The sequence below is a fragment of the Hydractinia symbiolongicarpus genome, chromosome 7, assembly GCF_029227915.1.
Source record: "Hydractinia symbiolongicarpus strain clone_291-10 chromosome 7, HSymV2.1, whole genome shotgun sequence".
Lineage (NCBI taxonomy): Eukaryota > Metazoa > Cnidaria > Hydrozoa > Anthoathecata > Hydractiniidae > Hydractinia > Hydractinia symbiolongicarpus.
In genome coordinates this window covers 18,830,440-18,851,765 of record NC_079881.1, presented here as the reverse complement: position 1 = coordinate 18,851,765, position 21,326 = coordinate 18,830,440, and the positions used below count along the sequence as shown (strand labels likewise).

General features: G+C 34.6%; 1 protein-coding gene and 1 non-coding gene across 2 annotated transcripts in view; one reads left to right on the top strand and one right to left on the bottom strand.

Annotated features, from left to right (window-relative positions):
* Nucleotides 1-21,326, top strand: part of LOC130649571 (uncharacterized) — a 67,256-nt gene that overhangs the window by 23,634 nt on the left and 22,296 nt on the right. The gene's annotated exons all lie outside the window — the stretch shown is intronic.
* Trnak-uuu (transfer RNA lysine (anticodon UUU)) lies at nt 12,496-12,568 on the bottom strand. The gene has a single exon. It is a non-coding gene; the product is annotated as a tRNA-Lys (tRNA).

Below are 21,326 nucleotides of genomic sequence, written 5' to 3'. Positions count from 1 at the left end.
TCTTAAATATCCGAAAAATCAATGTCATTATCAAACCCGTTTTATATTCTTCCGGCAAAAAGCTGTTGTAATTCGTGTAAACACCACTAAATGTAGGCTTCCTATAGATAGATGTAACAAACTTCGATTCATTGCGAGAAACAGATACGTCAAGAAACGGAAGAGTTTTATCGGCCTCGCACTCAGACGTGAAAGATATGTTGATGTGTTGCCTATTAAGATAGTCCTTAAATAGAGGCAAATGGCTAGGAGATGAGAACAACACAAAAACATCATCAACATATCTTGATGATAGATAAGATATGTTGATGATGTTTTTCAATCAGATTGAACACAAATAGGAAAAATGTATATCTCAAAAATATATAATATAAAAAAGAATTGAATAAAAACCGTCCTGTGCGCCAGAACTTGTGACTTTGGCTGTAGCTTTCCACATGTGTTACAGGGCCCCAACACTGCATGAATAATTGATGATGAGGTGACAAAACAACTAGCTGTAATGATATTTCTTGTCTAATGACAGCTGGTTCTACTATAGTTAGACGTTGCAACCCTCTAGAGATTTTTTAAAAAAGCAAAATCCCCCTTTTTGCAAGGATTTCCTAAAAACATTGACCGTAAAAGGCAGACAAATACAACAGCGACAGAACACAACACTAAACAATAAATATTAAAGCAATTCAAAATGAATTGAATAGGTACAAATGAGATAAATAAAACTTATCATAACGTGAATATCCTTAAACGGATAAATTTAAAATTATTCTTTAGAGAATGTGTTTAAGAAGCAAACAACTATCTGCGCGCCAGGAGTTGTGACCCTGGCTGTAGCTTTCCACATGTGTTATGGAGCTCCAACACTCAGCCTTACACAGATAATTATTGCTGTGGACCTGCCTAATGACAGTACCAGCCTGTCATAACTGGGGTAATATGCGTGGGCGTAACACCACGAAGACCAGATAAGAAAATCTAACCCCCTTGCAAAGCTTCTTCTAAAATGACTAAGGGCAGCAGGATTGTCAATCCTGAAAGCAAAGTGAGCAAACTCTGCCTCCCTACTGGACTGGGGTAATAAGTGCATTATTAGCGTCGAGAAAGTGTCCCAGGTTTTGAGTAGCTTTATTTTTGCCGTTGAAATTTTTTCTCTATCGCTAAAGCGATGGCTGTGTTGTTTCATTTTGTGCCAAGAAACTGGAATAGTGACGTTTATAAGTCGGTTACTGTAATTCATTACTATTAACAGCTATAAACATGGCAGACGTTGGTGTGTGTTTACACTTCTTGTAATAGAAATAAATATATAATTTATATAATAATATAATATAACAATAGAGATATAAATATACTTAGTTGCATGCCTAACATCGCATTATTAATATATTCTTACAATAATATGATAATTCAACCTAAACATGGAGTGGATGAAAGACAGTTCTATAGTGTTAACAACAATCTTTGTCCACTCGACTGAAAAAGGGTTAGAAAAAGCATCGTACATAGGACAATTATGTCGTTGAATTTACCCTGTTAGGAGGAAAATGTTTATATTGGAATTAGCGAAATTACGGAATTGTCATGAAGAAAAAGGTAGTGAACCAACTATAAAATAGTCTTTGCTTACACATTGCACAACATTGTTTAAGCGAAAAGTATTAGCTGATACGTTACCAAGGAGACAACCGTTTAAACAATAGAAACTGAATTAATTGCAAAATGCCACCATAAAACAAATTAATCTTTTGAGGTACGACTTAAAGACTTATGTAAATATGCTAAGGGGAAGTTTTTTCTAGCGTCTTCCGAAGACGACGACGCTGTTTTGTAACGGAAATTCCAGTTTTTACTCACATTTAACGAAGCAATGACATTTTTAATGCATGACGCTTGCGACAATTGAAAAATTATCAAGAAGTTGAGTTTCAAATCGAAGTCAATCAATTTAATTAATCGATAGATATCTCTAGCGATTAATTAAATATGATAAAATAAAAGTGCTTCCTGATAAAATTAGTATGGGTGAAACGAACGAACCGTCATCCGTTTTATACAAATAGAGAGATGTCGAAACATTACAATTAGATAGAAACATAACACGCACATAAACAAATTGTGTACTGACGTGAAACTTTTTTTCTTGTTCTCACTGGCAAAACTGGACAAGAATACGTAAACAAAACAGTCAGATTTGTGTATGAATAGGTGAGAAGTGCTCCATTAAAGGGATTTCTTAAAAAGCTATAATGATGATGCCAAACCTTCTCCTTCAAAAACTAAGCAAAAATTCTAAAGCAATAGATCACTTCGCAGCTTCGGAAAGAGGACTCATCTCATGACGAAATCGTGACATCCTTGATTTGCAAAAGAAGCTGAGACGCTTTAAAACTATTATTGAAATTTTGAATGCAAAGAGGAAATGTTAATGGAGCTAAAAGTTATTGACTATTACCGTGCAAAATGGATTCTTGTCATTAAACAACGAAACGCTCAAAAATTTGAAACAAAAACATTCTGAAGATTTTAAAATAGATCGCACAATTATCCTTCCAGATATGTCAGAAATAGCATATTTAATTGAATTCGAAAATATTGATGTTGGGGGTAGTACGCAAGGCTGCAATGAAGACGAAAGGTGGTGGATGGCTTTTGGAGCTGGACGGCTGGACGTTGACTAACTTCAAAGAAACTTCCACAGATTTATGCAAAGAATTCGTTAAGGCTAAGTTTATATACGGTCGATCTTTGTCGCGTCTAAGTTAACTATTTGTTAGTATTGAATAACCTTTGACAAAAGTCTCACTGCATAAACTGAAACATCCAGCAAATCAATTAAATGCAGCATTTTTATTTAATTTAATGCAAAAAAAAAAAACGATACAAGTTATGCCTGGATCTATGCAGGCGAACTTTGGTCGAGATAGAGTTTCGTCTTCAAATTGTATCAAACCAAATTAGTTTCTATCGTTTTTTTCAAAAACATGCACAACAAACTTATTCAGCTTCATGTACTGCAAGATGGCAGACGAATACAAATCACACGAGGAAGAGGTAAGTAAACAGAGCAAATGAATTATGTACATTATATTTTTTGTGACTAAAATAAAGATAAAAATGTCTGTTGATATTTGTAATGTGCGCGTGCTCATATTTTTACAGAATGTGTGGAACGACACTTCAGAAGAAGAGTCAGACAGTGAACGTATATCGCTTTGAAAATTTATAAAAAACACGAAGAAAATCAAGCCAGGTAAAACATTTTAATAGCTAGAAGATGTTGTGAATGGCCTGATATATGTAATCATTGATAATGGAAGTATAAGTTATTATTACCAAACGTGAACAACGTAAAGAATGGAGTGGTGGAAGACGTGAAAGAGACATGTTATGCTAGGGGAACAGTACAATTATGACATCATGCCGACCAGTAGAAATTCAAACGATGCGTATGTCTTTGCCGTGAAGCATCGATGAAAATAAAGACAGCGTCAGGAATTTAGCGTTTTCAGGAAGACGAAAAACTAGATAGATGGATTACCAAGCTTTTACTTGTCATTACTTCAATGCCTAGTTGCCTGCTAAAGCAGTTTATTAAGAAGAAATGAATTCACAGAAGCAGCTACTGAACTACCTGATGACTTGCTGTTACCACAATCTTCATCTACCTCTTCATATGAGCACTAAAAACTTAAATATGTACCCATCTCTAGCATACATGGAGAAAATGTAAAAAATGATCATTTGAAGGAATCATGAATGATTTCTCAAGTTAAATTAAAGAATTGCAAGATGTGGTTGCAAACAAGGCCTCAAAAGATACTTTAGTATTCGAGAAAGAAAAAAGTGAAAGGCAGGCAAGGAGGGCTCATCCCTCCATGCCAGCATAATCAACTTATAGGAAACCTATGCGCTCAACATGCTCCTAATGTTCCTGCAGATACTGGCTTTCCACCAGGTTTTCAACATTCACAGTCCATAGTGCTGTAAATAATACGTCAGTTAATGCATTGACAACTTATTTAGTTGCACCTTGACCAGTGATCTCAAAGTGCTTCTTTCGCGAATCTGTTAAATCGAGAAGATCGCAAACATAACGCAACTAAAGTTTAAGTACAACGCCTTTAAAAGTTACAAAATTGCACTGCCCACAGTCATTCAATGCAACTACGGAAGCGGACATTTAGACTGCGCATGCGTCAAAACTTGTAAACAAAATCCGTGATTTTTCTTCCCAAATGATAAGTGTAGGGTATGCACAGACTGCAATAACTTAAAAACTAGTGTGACTTGCAATATAAAGTTTAGAACGTGTGTCCAGGAGGTAGTCTTAGGTCGCTCAGTTAAGTTGCTACAACAAACAGAGCGATTTTGCGGAAATTTTTAATCTTGTAAAAAACATTTTAAACCCTGTTTTTTTACGGTTGGTGTGAAAATTCAAGAGTTTTCCCAGCAAAACAAGAACTTAAGTAATAAAGAGGAACCTTTTAGCATTCACTGGTTAAAATTTGTACTTCTGGCCACTTTTTTACTGGCAGTTAGAATAGTTTTTCAAACACACCCAACTTATCGTTTTTCTGTTATCAAAAATGGCTGACATACATGCTACCAGTTTTTCAAAATTATGCCGAATTTCATAATGTCATTATCATCATTTCCTTAATGTCATAAAACACAAAATGGCACAATCAAACCTCCCAAATCAAAGTATCGAGTTCAAGGCTGGTGGATCCAGGGTAATTTTATTATTTTTGTTACAAAAATTGTTCTTACATGATTTGAAAATTACGAGTGCACGTTTTTCTTAAAAAAACTTAAGCATTTGGTTGAGCCTGAAATGTTTCTTAATTTTTCTTATTCGAGCCCAAAAAGTTTCGTAAAAAAACGTGCATATGTTTTTATGAGAAACAAGAATTGTGTTCTTATCGAATTAAAAAGGGCTGGTCATTAAAAAGGGCTAGCCAAAGTTTTTTCTTATAAAAACGTGTACACGTGTTCTTATACAAAACCATTTAAAATGTTTTAATTTCTGATTCGTTTCATACAAGTCCAGCGATTTATTGGATCAAATTATTTTTCATGGTTGAAAAATTTTAATTCTTATTTGTACAGCATAAAAATTTTGAGAGTTCTTAAGCCACTTGTTGAAAATCAGGGTTAGTAAAGGTTATCAGGGATGCTAAACACACTGTCATATAAAAGTGTAGTTTAAACATTATATACATGTATATATAATATGTATGCATGTATGTTTTTTCTTAAAAAAATATTGTACAAAAAATAAAATAAAATCCGGACATTCTTCTCTAGTCCTTGATTTTAACATCCACGCCTAAAGCTGAGAAGATTGGACCAATCACAACCAGACACCTAAGGAGAAGAACGCAATATTTAAAAAATCAAAAAATGGTCACAGGAGGAAAAGCTGAAAATGCATTAAAACAAACATCGCATCTGCAGAAATCATTTCGGCATGAGGAGAGGATAGAAATTTTAAAAAACTCAAACATCTCATCAGTAGCGATTACCCCTGAGGCATTGGTTGTACTAAAAGTCGATATAGGTATTCCCTGGGAAAAAATAAAAACAATGGCAAGGTATATGAAGACTTAACTTTTTTGCCATATTGTCTATACTTTATGGGAAATTCCCAGGGTATTCCAAGCCATTTTATTTTATGATTTTAATAAGCTATTAAAATGTAAAATTTTTTGTTACAGGTGGCTTAAAACATCTCAATCTAAGCAACAGAAAATAGCAAAAAGTTGGCAAGGAGACGATATTATTACTGAGAACACACCTTTTCGCTTTGAGGTTAAAGACAAAAGTAGTATATGGGATTAGAACAGCAGCATGGTGTTACGTAGAAGATTTACCATCATACATAATAGGATATCTTGAGAAATTGTTACAGTAAGGAAACGGTGTACCATAAATCCCAAAAAATCTAGTCAAAATTTTGTTAAATTTTTTTTAAATACTTCTTTGCAGGAACACAATGATTGTCAACAAAAAAGAATTCAAAAATGAAATCCATGTGAAAATTGGAGGTGACCATGGTGGCTCATCCTTTAAAATGTCGTATCAAGTTTGTAACACCGATCGGATTAATAGTAAAAACAACACTTTTGTTTTCAGCATTTTTGAAGTGAAAAACTATAGAGTTAAGATGATGGTTTATGTCGTTTTAGTGCGCAAATAGATCACCTTCAAAATGCATCATGGAGGTAAGTAAAGCAATCACCCACATTTCTCCATTTATTGATTGAATTATAACGGTTATTTATACACTAGGCAAAAACATGAACGCGTCTTTATCTTTGGTGAAAATGCTTTTCTTTGTGCTATTTATGGACTCACAGGGGGAAACGGTAAGAATTGTACTTATTTTTGTATTTCAACATTACAAGTGCACAATCATTACTAAACCGAGTTTAATTTAGGACGACATTGTTGCTTGTACTGCACAATTAGAAAAGAGGAGATGCAAAAAACAATTGCCAGTCGAGGTTGTATGTCTAAACACACATTAGAATCCATAGCTAATGATTTGAAAGGCTTTCGCGAGGCATGAGGAAACATAAAGAATGCTAAAAACTTCAATAATGTTATTGATGATGTGATTTTTAGTGTGCCAATTGACCAAGTGAAAATGTGCTTACATAATCGATTATTTAAAATTCTTTAAATTTTTAAGATTTTATAATTAGTAGCTTTTATTACACTAGTGTTCTAGCTCAGATTAGGCTTATCCACAGAATTAAATCTAAGGAATCTTTATAATAATGCGTATTTTTATGCATGTCATCATAAGTGACAAATGTTGTAAAAAATTTCATCCTACCTTTAGGTTGCAGTTCCAGTGTTGCACATTTCACTAGGGACATATCTGAAATTTTTCAGAATGCTGGAAGATGACTGTCATCTTATAGATATTAGAATTGCTGGATTCTTGGCCATCGAAAATAAGAAATTAGGCCAAAGTGATTTTGACCAGTATGTTTCTGATCAACTGAAAATAAGAGAATTGGAATATCAATGTCTCGATTCTGAAAATAAGATTAGCCTTATACATGATGCGATTCATGATGCCATCTTGAAAGATCCAGATAACAAAACAAACATAAAATCCGTTTATGAACCAAGACTAGATCACTTTACGAACAGACTTACAGAAAAAAGTTTAAATAACTCAAATCGAGACCAGTTAATTTAAACTTGGAAAACTTCATCATGTTTATATTTTTAGACAACAAGTAAATCTGAATTGAAACAAAAACAAAGTTTTGGCAAAAGCAATGGCCCACTAGTCCGAAAGTTAGACCAAATGTGGAAAGGCAAGCGTATCATGAAAAATCGTTCGTTGGAAATCATGTCCATAAAATGCTTAAGGTAAATATTATACCAAAAATAAACTTAATAAATTGTCTCTAAAAATCCTGTTCTTGTGTATCATTTTAAAATTATAGAGAATAAAATAAAAACAGTGAAAATTTACCTGTTAATAGGTTAAGAATATAATCCAACTTTGCAATTCTATACCAAAACTTAAATTCGAGATTCCTGGGCTTGTCAACACAAACATTCATTATGACTCCATAAACATCGCTACAAAATACAAGAAATTATTTAACATGTATTAAAGATGTCATAATCTGATGAATTCATGCAAAGCATTTGATGAGCAAAAAATCCAAGATTTAGGTAAGATGCAACAAGGGTTGTGTATGAACATTTTAATTAGTGCATATTAACATAACGAAACAAATTATTCAAATTATTTTGAACACATTTTATAGATAATTTAAGGATGCACTTTTTACGTGATTCATTTCCAAATGTAGGCATTACACCAAAACTCCACCTGTTGGAAAGTCACGTTGTAGAGTTTGTTAAAAAGTGGGGCATTGGAATTGGACTCTACAGTGAACAAGGAGGGGAAAGCATACATGCTAAATTCAACAACTTGAAAAGAACTTATGCCATAATGAAGCCAGATAGTATGGATTTTTATGAAGAGAGAGTTAAAGTTTAAATCCTGTGTTTTCGGTAGCAAAGCATACGAAAAAATTCGAGAATGCTAATTATAGGAGGAAAGAAAATTATTTACAAAGAGGTGGCAAGCTACCGCAATGATGAACTCAACCTGTTAGGTCTTTAGCAATAAGCTAGAGGTTGTACTCCTCTAGAGAAAATGCTTTTACTGATACGTAAAAAAACAGAAATATTTGCTTATGCTGACAATAAATCTCTTAAAAAGCCTTGCTTTTCTCACGATTTGTTTGGCTTGCTTCCTTAAATGTTGGGTACCTAGTTTGTTTAGCTATCTAGTATGCATATATGAGAAAGATATCTATAGCTATATATTTACATATAACCATAGTCACAGGAAAACTGCTTATGATTTTTGAAACACTTGTGTTTTGTTGTAAATATTTTTTATTAATATTTTATAATAACCAGGTAGTATATCCAGTTCAGTGAAGTATTAACTCTATTAATTTGTAGATGTACAAATTTAGAAAAAAATATTGATTACCTTTTGGTGTCTGACAGTAGCCATTTTTATTTTATTGAAATTATACAATCTTCAATCTTCAATTTCTCTGGACAAAAAAGTGGCCAGTGGTCAAGGTGTTTCTTTTAAAATGTACCAATGCTGTAAAAACTCTGTAACTGCAGAAATCCATCTTTTTGTCAGCTAAACCAAAATTTTATAAACCAAGTTTTATAAGAAATATTTGCCCCAAACAAATCACGTCCAGCTAAACACGTTAGTTTCTCTGAAAGAATGCTCATATGACGAACTGAAACACGTTTCTTGAATTGTCTTATTTACCAAAATAATTTAAGCATGCATGCTGTTAAAACAAAGTTTTGTGGTCAGCGCCATGTTCTTTTATAAGAAAAGTAATCGGAAAATCGCGCATGCGAAGACTGAATGTCCGCCTATAAACTACCGTGAAGTCAACGTTCAGTTTGATGTATAGCCGAAAGCAAAAAGGAAAACAGATCCTACTCAAAACCCCCGCAGAATGCGAAGACATTCGATCTTTCAGATACTGTAAATATTAATTTATGTACACTGCAAGCACAAGGCAAAAAACAAAAAAGATCAAACTTTTACATGACTCACAGAATTCTATGAAAAAATGAAATAAAGATGAAGAAAAAATGTTGTTTTTAAATTTTCGCGTGGATTTATTTTCGCGAATAAGCTCTTTTCGAAATTTTCACGAGGATTAAATTTCGCGAATTTAGCTTCTTAAAAATTTTCGCGAGTTCTTATTTTCGCAAATTTGGGCGAAATTCGCGAAATCCTCGCAAAAATTAATCCACTTTAGGTAAACCTTTCGTAATACAGCTGCAGACATTGTTAACAAACTCCCAAAAAACATCAGAGACGAGAATTTTTTTAACTCTTTTAGGAAATGTCGTAGTTACCTTTTAGACTCTTCATTTGTCACATGCATGGCTTGAATTCCACTAATTAATACTACTATGGTTTTATGTGTATTGGATAAGCCTCTAAAGATTTGGTACAAAAACAAATAATTAGTTCTTCTTCGTCTCACCTTTTGTCTTTAAAAAAGAAAGAAAGTATCATTATCAATATTGTTACAGAGAACGTAACTCTAAATCACATTTTGTTCTGGTTAAAAATGGTAAAAACACTTCCTTCGAATATCTTCAACTTTTGTCGTCGTTATTTCGTACTTTCTCTGCCAACAAAAGCTAACTTAACAATATGGAATTTGGAAAGTTTGAATATATGCCTGTTGTGTAACGAAAAGACGGAGGGAGACATCATATAACGGCGAATTGTAACAAGAGTGTTCTGGAGGGAAGATATACGTGGCGTCATGATTCCGTACTATACACCATCGCTGCACAGACGTGTCTGTCCTGCTTGTAAATACAACAATCGCGACGAGTACTTTTTTATTAGATTTTTTGAAATGCACAGTGTTGGTATACGTTGGTAGAAATATGTTAGTTGATTTAATAACGGCAATGAACATCAAAGATCAAACAAGAAAGAGAGCTTTGTTATTACATTACGGAGGATTTGAATTACAAGGCTTTTTTTGAAGTACTTGAAAATACTGGAACCACAATCGAAAATTTAACTAATGCATTAGTCGATATTTTAAGCCGAAAGCGAATGAATATTTTGAAGTTTAGAATTTAAAAAAACAATACAGAATGATGTCATAAGTGCACCACAAACAGAAGACTATCAAGTTATAGCATACTTAAGTCTAGCGTTGTCAGATACCGAATCTCGTTAAAGCCAATTAGAAAAGGAATGTTTAGTAATTGTACATGGGTGTGAAAAGTTTTGCTTGTATGTACTCCACTCAGACTTTGAAATTCTTACAGACCACAAACCATTGGTATCATTACTCAGGAATCTTAAGTCAACTTTACCTTTACGTATAGAACGCTAGCATTTACGCTTAGAAGGATTTAATTTCAATATTCGTCACATCAATGGCTCTTTAAACCCGACAGTCTACTGTTCCCGACACACTGTTCCTGACAATAATACAAACTCTACTAGAATCAGCGAAAAACACGTAAATTTTACATCGAAGTATGCAAAACCGATTGCCGAGATAAAACTACACACGAAAAATGACCCGACCCTGCAATGTCTGAAAGAACTTATTATTCGCTGTACTAAATGGCATTCTATAGATACGATATACCCGAAATAGCCCAACTGTAACGTTGGGATATTTGGGGGAGCTTCACCTTTATACCAAAATACGCAACGAGTTTACTTGCAACACCGACGAATCCTTGATACTTAGAGGAAATCGAATTGTAGCACTGACATGTTTTCGCCACAGAATGCTCAAACTAGCTCATTAAACGAAATCCATATTGCGTGATAAAATTTATTTTCCGGATATTAACCAAACACTCTGCAAGAACTGTGTATAAACTCGTGTCTAAAACCATCTCCCCTACCACCATCGCCGTGGCACACATTAAACATAGACTTTCTGAAAACGTTACTAAATCGCTCGCACTTGCTGGTAGTAATAGACCAACGTACACGCTTTCTGAAGTAGAGACCGTTGGCTAAAAAGCTTCTGCACCGACTTTGGGAGCTTTAGGTAAAATTTTTGCAACGCATATACTCCCTCATAAAATTATTTTTGATAACGGTAGTCCATTTTACAGTAATGAATTCAAACGCTACATGCATGCTAGCGGAATATATCATCAGAGAATCACACCGCTACATTCGAAAGCAAATTGACCTGTCGAGGATTTCATGAGCAACATTAAGAAAACTCGACAAATTGCTGCAATATAAGGAAAGCCCTGGAAAATCGCACTGTAAAAGTTCCTGTTAAATTATCGCATATCGACGCATTAAACAACCGGAGTCAGTCTAGCTAAAGCACTATTTCAACAAGTTAGAGGAAAAATGCCATTCTTAACAACTAACTTAACAGGAATGCAATCAAGGAGGCACCACACCGAGATGCACAACAAAAATTTCGACGCCTGTTTTCATGCTATAAACAAAGTTGACTACGTGCTGGTAAAACAACCGAAACCTAACTAGCTTTTGGCCCTTTTGATCAAAAACCATACTGTATCACACGAGTTCAAGGTACGAAATTGACGATAAGCCGACCGGGACATACTATCACACGCAACGTTAAACTTTAATGAACTTTGATCAAGAGGGGGAGAAAAAGAACGATATTGAGAATCCAGGAGAATACCAAACTACCGCTAGACCTACTGAGTTATATGTACGACAACATCCTCGAAGAATTAGAAAAAGACCAGACTACTTTCATAAAAATGTACATACCTGAACAACAGTAACGGATTTATTGTAAATTTATGTAAAAAAAAGACAATCTGCGAACTTGTTATGTTTAGGTAAAGCGACAATGAACACATTAAACTAAAGAGGTGGGAAATGTTGTGTTTAAGGTTGTGGAGACTTTAAGTAGAGTTGAAAATATATAGAGCAGCGTACAGACCCTGCATCTAAATACAACAATCTTAGTCAAGTGGAAAACCACCACTATGTATGAAAATGCTTCAGGTTTTCTACACCCATCAATCCTGTTCGAATATGTCAGACCAGACATTGTCCTCGTGAAAGACAACACCTATCATATCATCGAGTTCACGATTTGTTTCGAGATCAATTTGGTAAAGTCACATGAATATAAAAGCAGAAAGTACAAGTACATACAGGATTACGTAATGGATAAGAACTTCGACGCCGTAGTTTACCCTGTTTAGGGGGTGATTACAAAGAAAACTTCAGCCCGGGTTTAGAAGTTAGGATTGCGTATTGCGCATGTTTCTATTTTTTTGTATATGGTATTGTGATTGGTTATATTTGGTCACGTGCTTATATTCTGTTTATTAACGCTACCTCGTGTATATTTTTCTCTCTTGCAAATAGCCTTTCGAGAGGGAAGTAGAGTTATGTCTTCTAATCTCGTTTTGACATGGCGTCCGATGAGGGACTCGAACCCGCGACCCTCAGATTAAAAGTCTGATGCTCTACCGACTGAGCTAACCGAACGAACCCAGCTGCTGTAATGCCAACTGATTGTCTCTCAATGATTGTATGTACTCTGGTCCTAACCTTCTATTGAACATTTTTGACGTTTTGATTCGATTTCGCCTCAACCGAGTTGGCATTTTAGCTGACTTGAAAGCAAGCGTTTTTGCAAGTTGGTATATCTGAAAACCATAAGGATTTTTTACGTTTTCTTTAGTTAGATTCGACTGCCGGTTATGATTCCATTGTTGTTTCTCAGTTTTTAAGAGCTGTTTTTGGAGTTACCAGCAGTCCATGCCACCATTAACGTCATTTGAGCAAATATTTAGTAACTGTTTTGAAAGAGTTAATCGAAAAAAATGTTAGACAATCTATATGTGGATGACTTAGTTTCAGGCTGTGATTCGAGTGAGCAAGGAAAAACGTACTACAAAAATATTAAAAGCGTAATGTCTGGAGCTGGGTTTGTTTTACGGAAGTGGGTAACTAATGATTCTGAGTTATCCTCTTATTTTAAATCCCATGAGAACATTAATGGTCAAGGTGTAAAGTCTAATGAGGATGATGCGTCTTATTGTTACACCATCTTGCCTCATGCTGACAAAAATGCCACTGTATTGGGTTTAGGGTGGGATACCAACACTGATGAATTTGTTTTTGATTTCAACAATCTACTTCAAAAATGTTTAGAGATGAAAAAGACTAAGCGCGGTCTTTTGAGCACAGCCGCATCAGTTTTTGATCCTCTGGGTATTGTTGCTCCTGTAACGGCAAGGATTAAAACTATTTTTCAATTCCTCTGTAGTGATAAGTTAAGTTGGGATGATAATATACCACAAAATATTTTAACTATTTGGGAAAAATTTGTGGAGGAATTAAAAGCATTAAATGAAGTCAGAGTTCCAAGATTCATTTTTACTGGTTGTCATGGTTTTTCAGACAGTTCTAAGGAGGTTTATTGCACTGTGTTGTATATGAGGGTTGTGTCAGGAAGTAATGTGAATTTAAGTTTTATAGCATCTAAGACAAGAGTGGCCCCTTTGAAGCAACTTTCAATTCCAAGATTAGAATTAATGGGATGTTTGCTTCTCTCTACATTGGTACGTGAAGTGTTAGATGGATGGAAAGGTAGAGATCATGTGAATAAGGTCTTTTGTTGGAGTGATTTACAGGTGAGTTTGGCGTGGATAAAGGGAAAAGAACGATGGATGGAAAATAGGGTAGTTTCTATTAGAAAGGTTGTTGAGAGGAGTGATTGGCAATTTGTGAAAGGTGACCTGAATCCTGCTGATATTCCGAATCGTTTTGGAAAAGATTTAAATGATTGTTTTTCTAGTTCGTGGTTAGCTAGTCCAACTTTTTTGTTGAAACCTGATTTTGATAACTTTTCTACAGATTCTAATTCTGTTAATGACACTGTTCTTTCTGAATCCATAAAATATTTTACCGATAACCAGAACGAAATTTACACAAACTTGACCGAGACAAACATGACTGTAACAGCTACTGAAGACATTGGCTTGAGTAAGACCCTTGATGTGAACAAATTTAGCTCGTAAAGGAAGCTCATCATGGTTGCTGGTTTTATCTTTCGCTTTGTAAACAATCTGAAGAACAAAGCTGCTAACTTTCAACATCAAAACGTTACAGAAGAAACGCTTACAAAAGAAGAATACGATGCCGCATTCACAAAACTCATCAGAGAAGAACAACGAATTCTGCAACGCCAGTCAGACTTTGGAAAGCTTCGCAATTCGCTTAAGCTATTTGCTGATGACGACGATGTTCTTCGGTGAAAAGGAAGATTTGAGAATTCCACGCTAACATCCGATGAAAATCATCCAATTACACTTCGAGATGGCGTTTTACACAACTGGTTATATGGGATGCGCATCAACACGTTATGCATCATGGTATCGAATCAACATTGGGCTACGTCAGAAAAATGTTTTGGATAGTGAAGGGGAAAAAGTCTGTGAAGAACGTCATTCGAAAGTGTGTAATTTGTATTCGTTTTCAAGGGAGAACACTCAGACCGCCGACATCTTCCGATCTGCCAGAGTTCAGGATGGATAGTTTTTCCAAATCGTTTAATTGCACGGGTTTAGACTTTACAGGTCCTTTATTTTATTGGAATTATTGTAAATCTAGTATTTGTAAATCGGACAGTCTAAAATGTTATATCCTACTCCTTACATGTGCCACAAGTTGTGCGATTCCTTTGGAACTTGTAACCGATCAGTCTACCCATTCGTTTGTTCGAGGTTTTCGCATATTTGTTTCACGGAGGGGAACTCCGAATACTATTGTGCACGATAACAACACTAAGACCTTCAAATCGACAGAAGTAAAAAATTACATGATAAATCATGGGATTAAGCAGTGTTTTATTTTGCCAGCATCACCCTGGTGGGGCGGTTTCAACGAGAGATTGGTCCGTAGTGTAAAACAACATTAAAGAAAACGCTGGGACGGTCGTTGTTAACGTTTGAAGAACTCCAAACAACGCTGTGTGAAGTAGAAACAACGATCAATAGTCGTCCATTGACATACGCGAATGAGGATGACCTCGACAAAGTTTTAACACCAAACCACCTGATTTATGGAACGGACATTCACGAAAACGAACAGAAATTCGACTCTATTCTGCAATATGAGGACTTCTCAAGACGTGTTCGTCATATTCGACTTACTTTACAACATTTCCGTAACGATTCAATACGACGTATATAAACGAACTCTATGAACTATATGGAGACCTAGCATCAGGCAGCTTTAAACTGGCAGGTAAACTGCTGGCTAGTTCAATATGCCTAAATGGACCCGCACCTTATTTCTTAACCAGGTATCTATATATTAATACCCTTGTGTCAGTGACTATGTAAATTCAAAGCACTAAAATCATGAGTCTCTTTCTTATGGCTCATGCATTTTGTCCCCAAAGCGCGGCGTTACACTAAAATTTACTAAGTTAAAAAAATTGCCACACAGGAGTTAATTTGTTGTTTATTTTAAAAGCCGTGTGGGGTCGTTATGGATAGAATAATATAATTTTACCCCCGGTTTACCATGTGCGCGTCGTATCTCACGGAAACCAGTTGTTTATCAAATGAACAAAGAAAACTGAAGCGAATATGGTTGTCTCTTTTTCAAATTAATCCTGAAAAAAGTTATTTTAAACAAAGCATGTCAATGTTTACTCATCATGAGGTTAGCTTAAAGCTTATTTGTTTTTCCATAATTTCCAATTTTGTGTTCTGGGACCGAGGTTGCTTACTTATCGCATTTGAATATGAATAATTCGAATCTAAAATGTAAAAAACTGTTGTTATCGATCGGGTATAAAAGCTAATGTAGTTGTCAGAAATATTTTGTAAAAAAGAAAAACGAACGATGATATAACGTCACAAAGAGAACTGATTGGAAATGTATCAGACAATTGTATACACTTCGATTCGGTCTCTTTGGGATAAAGTGAAGTTTAGTAATCGAAGTAAAAAACTGATTGGATTTTTATCCAGAGAACGCTAGCTAGGTGCCTACTGAGAAAGCAAAAGCAAGTGCGTCGTTTATAGTACCTGGTACAGAAATGGATTTAGGTGTAACGATTTTTTAGCCGTTTTACCTTTCAGAGCTAAACTTTCCCATAAATATTAATATTAAACAATGTTTTTTCTTGTGTCTTCAGGCTGAACATATTTTCTTTAAGCACTTTTTTTTAAGAATGTAATTTTTTTTTCGGGCCATAATAAGGATAGCATTTGTCAAAAAAGGTAAGAACATTGAGGCTGAAATAAAAACAGGGTGTATATCCTAGAGAAGAGTTTATGTAAACTGTAAAATGTAATTTTTCCGTTGTTACTGTTTTTAACGCTACGAAATGGATGATTTAATGTTGGTGTCGTTATTATAAACAAAACAAAATGTAAACAAATTCCCCAGTGTTTACATTTGTTACGTTACTATTGTTTAAATAAGTTCGATTCTGAAATTCCAAAACACGGTATTGTTATTACGCACGATTTTCCTGATCATGAGTATGCGCCTTTAAGGCAACCTGTTCTTTTAATATTTTGGATTGAAATGTTACGGTACATATACAATATACCGAAATGATTCATTATTTTTTGTTTTTTTTTCGTGTTGTTAACTATTGATTTCTTATATTTCGAGTAAAATTTTGGGAGGAGTTGTATAACTTAACTAAATATGTTGGATTTTTTTTTATGTTTCATATACTATTTTCACTGGTGTACTTCTGGAATTGCAAAGCAAGAATATAGCATTAGCAAATTTAGCCTTTTACATGACAGTTGTTCGACACCTTCTATTTTGATGGACATTTTGCATTTTTATTTTATTTTTTTATTTGCACTTGTTTCTATTTTTAAACATTTTCTTTCAGCGAGTATAAAGATAGAATAATGCAGACTGTGAGTTTTAAAAATTCAAATTACTGAGTTGTATGTTTTTGTTTGGTATCCCTTACATGTATTCAATAAGAGATTCAGTAGATTCTTCCACGGAAATTCAGCTAGTTGAACTTAAACTTGAATCTTTGTGGTGGTATAACTTACATAAGGTGAGAGAACAGCAAGCTGTAATAATACTTGTCTTCAGACAAATTGTTTTTGTTAAGTAGATTTTAATACCTTCTAAAAGGTTGTGCAATTTTACAAAATCTACCTCGTTGCAAGAACTCAAAAAAGGGAAATACAATGACTATGGTGGCGTGTCAATTAGTGATAACCCCACATCGCAAATTCTTCAAACAGGTATGTCATGAATGCATTCTATTTTATAGAACTTTTTTTTATAACATTTCATGTTTTTTTACAAGTTTTAAAAGTCTTAATTTGTTTAATTTTTAGTTGTGCTTCGCGTGGTTATTCCTTGTTCATCTTCTTTAATTTTGCTAATACTTAAACAACTTGACGTATTAGCCTTCACTATTCGTAAAATAGAGGTATAGAAAATTAAATCTTTTGTTCACATCAAAATACTTGTACTTAGCTTAAAGATGTTACAAGGTTGACTTGTTACGTGAATTGCTATTCACGGATGTTGGGTTAGATGTCTTGTCGGAAATTGGGTATTGAGCTGTTCCTCGTCGTTCAGATATAGAAAGTAAAGATGCGGTTTGTTTTACTGTCCAGATATAGAAAGTAAGGATGCTGTTTTACGGTAAAATGTTATACCTATTTCCAAGATTTGGAGGTTGTTCCACCGACTGTAAAATTCCTGTTTCATAAAACTAGTTAGAGCAATTTCTTCTCGATCAAATATGTGAAGGACTCCTTGCATACGGCTTAAATATTATAAAAAACCCCGAAATTTGAGAAATTCGTTGTTCCAAGGTTTAGAAAAAATGACTCCTTCAAAAAGAGGAAATAGATGATTGATGATAAGGTGACAGAACAGCGATCTTTAGTGATAATAGTTGTGTAGATGGTTGTTGCTATGCAGAGGGTATACACTCTGGCTGCAAGGATTTAAATAAAAGATATCAGGCAATTTTTTCATTGCAATCCAGACGTAGTTCGATGCAATTGTGAACAGGTAAAAAGCTTATATTTTAGAAATTTATAAAATAAAACTGTTTAACTTTATTATAATATCCATAGCCGTTAACAATAAGTGAGCAACAAGCAATCTGTTACGCCCAATGACTGGATTTGTACAAATTGCGTTCACACCGTTTTACCATTCCTCAATGTTAGATCATTAGACGACACATGCGACTTTGACGCTTCATTACCGAACGAAAACATCCTAGTTGATCACCTACAACGTATAAACGAACATCGTAACAACATATCTATCGCTCATCTTAATACGCAATCGATAGCTTCCACCTTTGACGCGTTTTATTTGATGATCAACAAATACAAGTTCGACATTCTTGCAGTGACAGAAACATGGTTGAAAGGTAGCGTTCATCAGTACAATTACGTTCAAGTCGAAGGATACGAAACTTTCTTCAGAAATCGAGAAGGGCAGAGAGGTGGTGGAGTAGGGTTTTATATAAAAGATAATATTGTCACCAGTGAACGTAAAGACTTCAACAAACTCGACCAATCAATAGAACATCAATGGATTGAAGTGCGTGGCCGAAACAAAAACACCCCATATTTAGTTGGAGTAATGTATCAACCGAGTTCTGATGAAAACATCAAGTTAGATTGGTTAGAAAAACTGGACAGTTTGCTGAGTAAAATCTGTGTTAAGTGGAATGGTGTTATTATTTTAACTGGTGATTACAACATAGATCTCTTAGCTGATACAGAATCGTCTCGTAGATATAAAAATATCTTGTATTCATACTCGCTACACCAACTGATTACTAAGCCAACAAGAAAATCGAAAACACTAATTGATCACATAAGCTGTAATATACCACAAAAATTGATTCATCAAGATGTTATATATACCCATGAAATAAGTGATCATGACATGCCGTACGTTATCTTGAACATCAAAAAGCAGCGGTACGAAACCAGATATAAATGGCAGAGGAACGAGAAGGCTTTCAATCTTGATAAGTACAAAGCAGACTTTCGAAATCTCCCATTGAATCTTGTCTTCAGTTTTGATGATCCTGCTGACCAGATAAGTGTTTTGAATAAGCTAGTGTGTGACTGTATCAATGATCATGCCCCGCTTAGAAAAATTAAATTGACGCGTCCTCCATCACCTTGGATGAATGACCCGAAAATAAGCTCGTTACAAAATCACACAGAGATATTACGAATGAAATCCAAATTAAGTCAACTAGTAAGCGATCGAGAAAGCTACAATAAATCAAAGTCAAAGTTGAAACGAACCATCAAAGAATCAAGACAGACGTTTCTAAGAAAAGCACTTTCTTTAAAGCAACCAAAGGAAGTGTGGAGGACAGTTAATCAAATTCTTAAACAACAACACAAACGAATTAGACACAGCCCAACTGATATCAACCAGTACTTTTGTACTTTGGCGAGTGAACTGACCAACAAAGAAAACACTAACACCGTTAATGCCGAATTCATAGAAAACCTACCAATCAATAACAGTGAAAACTCTTTCAAAATACAACACACTAATTACAACGAAGTTAGAATATTTTACTGAGTTTAAAGAATGATTGCTCTACTGGTTTTGATAGTATTCCAGTAAAATATCTGAAACCAGTTGTTGATTTCGTCACTTCGCCACTTGTACATATAATTAACACAAGTATTGATAAAACAGTTTTTCCAGGTGCGTGGAAAGTGGCGAGAATTTGTCCTGTTCCAAAAATCGAAAACCCTACTCAAATTGCAGATTATAGACCAATTTCCGTGTTACCAGTTTTGTCTAAGGTATACGAACGTGTCATATTACAACAGCTTTGTGACTATATAGATAAACAGTCTTTAATGAATGAAACACAATCAGGTTACCGGAAGGGACACTCGACAACAACGATATTATTGAAACTAAGAGATGATATTCAAAAAGCTATGAATAAAAGCGAGGTAACCCTGGCTGTTTTAATTGACTACTCGAAAGCATTTGACACTGTACATTATGAAACTTTACTTCTCAAATTACACCAAATGAATTTCACAAAAGAAAGCTTATTGATAATCCATGACTATCTTTCCGAACGAAAGCAGTTTGTTCAAGTGGATGATAAAACATCAAACACGCAACCTATCCATTTTGGGGTACCTCAAGGAAGCATTCTGGGCCCAGTATTATTTAACTTGTATGTCATGGATCTGTCTCAGAATGTGTCATCTAACACAACACAGTATGCTGATGACACTGTATTATACCAACACTGCAAAATGAAAAATTTGAAAACATGTGCAAAAACACTTGAGGACGATCTGAATAGTTTATCTGGTTGGTCAACCAATCAGAACCTTCTATTTAATGATGGCAAAACGAAACTAATGTTATTCTCAACAAACAAAATGAGTTCCTATCATCATCTTGAAACAACCAACGACTGTAACATTATTCACAATGGTTGCTCAATCGAACGTAACTCAATCTCAAAAATACTGGGAATAAATTTTGACGAAAATCTGAATTGGAAAAATCATATTACCAAAGTTACACAATCTTCCTATGCAGTAATTCGAGCACTTAAACAATGGAAACGATTTACTCCGTATCATGTGAGAAAGAACCTCGCTGAAACACTCATTCTATCCAAACTTAATTATAGTAATGTAGTATTTGGCCAATTACCAAAGTACCTATTAAATAGACTTCAGAGAGTGCAGAACACAGCAGCATCTTATGTTCTTGGAAGATATGTGAAAACAACAGACGTTATCGATCTTGGGTGGTTGCCAGTTAGAGAAAACATTGATTTCGCGACTGTTAAACTGGTACATAAAGTTTTACACACTGATACATGGCTAGACTATCTTCCATTACATATGAACACATTTAATCCACGTTTGGGTAATGAAATGACATTACAACATGGTGAAGCAAAAACGTTTTCTGAACAAGCTAACATATATAATGACCTACCACGTAAAATAAGAGTTTGTGAAAATTTTTACAGGTTTAAAACAGATGCGAAAGAGTATTTCAAAGACAAAGGTCTAGCGAGGCTTCTGTCATTGTGATACTTTTTCTTACGTATAACTATTTTATTTTCATCTTTAACGACTTGCTGAGATCAGTTGAATGGTACTTCAACTCTTCAATCGATTTCAACAAATTAACTTTTAGCAAGTGAATAATTTTCATCATATTTTACATATATCTTTTGTGGTTTAGCGTCCTGGTGTCTACT